This window comes from Bison bison, unplaced genomic scaffold (genome assembly GCF_000754665.1).
Source record: "Bison bison bison isolate TAMUID 2011002044 unplaced genomic scaffold, Bison_UMD1.0 scf7180017864535, whole genome shotgun sequence".
NCBI lineage: Eukaryota > Metazoa > Chordata > Mammalia > Artiodactyla > Bovidae > Bison > Bison bison.
Window position 1 is genome coordinate 13,870,391 of NW_011495084.1, and position 489 is coordinate 13,870,879.

General features: G+C 41.5%; 1 pseudogene; it reads left to right on the forward strand.

The window, feature by feature from the left end:
* The window catches only part of LOC104982650, a 231,697-nt pseudogene that overhangs the window by 100,993 nt on the left and 130,215 nt on the right, over positions 1 to 489 (forward strand).

Below are 489 nucleotides of genomic sequence, written 5' to 3' on the forward strand. Positions count from 1 at the left end.
TGGCAATTTGATCTCTGTTTCCTCTGCCTTTTCTAAAACCAGCTTGAACATCAGGAATTTCATGGTTCATGTATTGTTGAAGCCTGGTTTGGAGAATTTTGAGCATTAGTTTACTAGTATGTGAGATGCTTCCTTTGAGGATACTACCCCCAGTTTTACTACTAACAAAACAACTATCTGTCCACTGATGAGCATCCCTGGATGAATTGGGGTCCCTCCTCACTGTCTGTTCCCTCTCTCACAGTAGAGGGGTTATGGCTGCCCACTTGTCCCCTCAGAATTGTCAGCGATTAGCTGCTGAGTGAAATTGCTGTCTTTGTACTTCTAGTCATTTCATTGTTCATATTACAGATATGAAGTGGTGAGTGGTGATTTCCTTAAAGAGGTGTGTGAATTTTGCCTCCCAAGTGGAACAAGACACAATATATCCTGCATAATTTTCTAGTTCTGCTGTATTAGATGGTACCCATATGCTTCATTCGGTTTCTC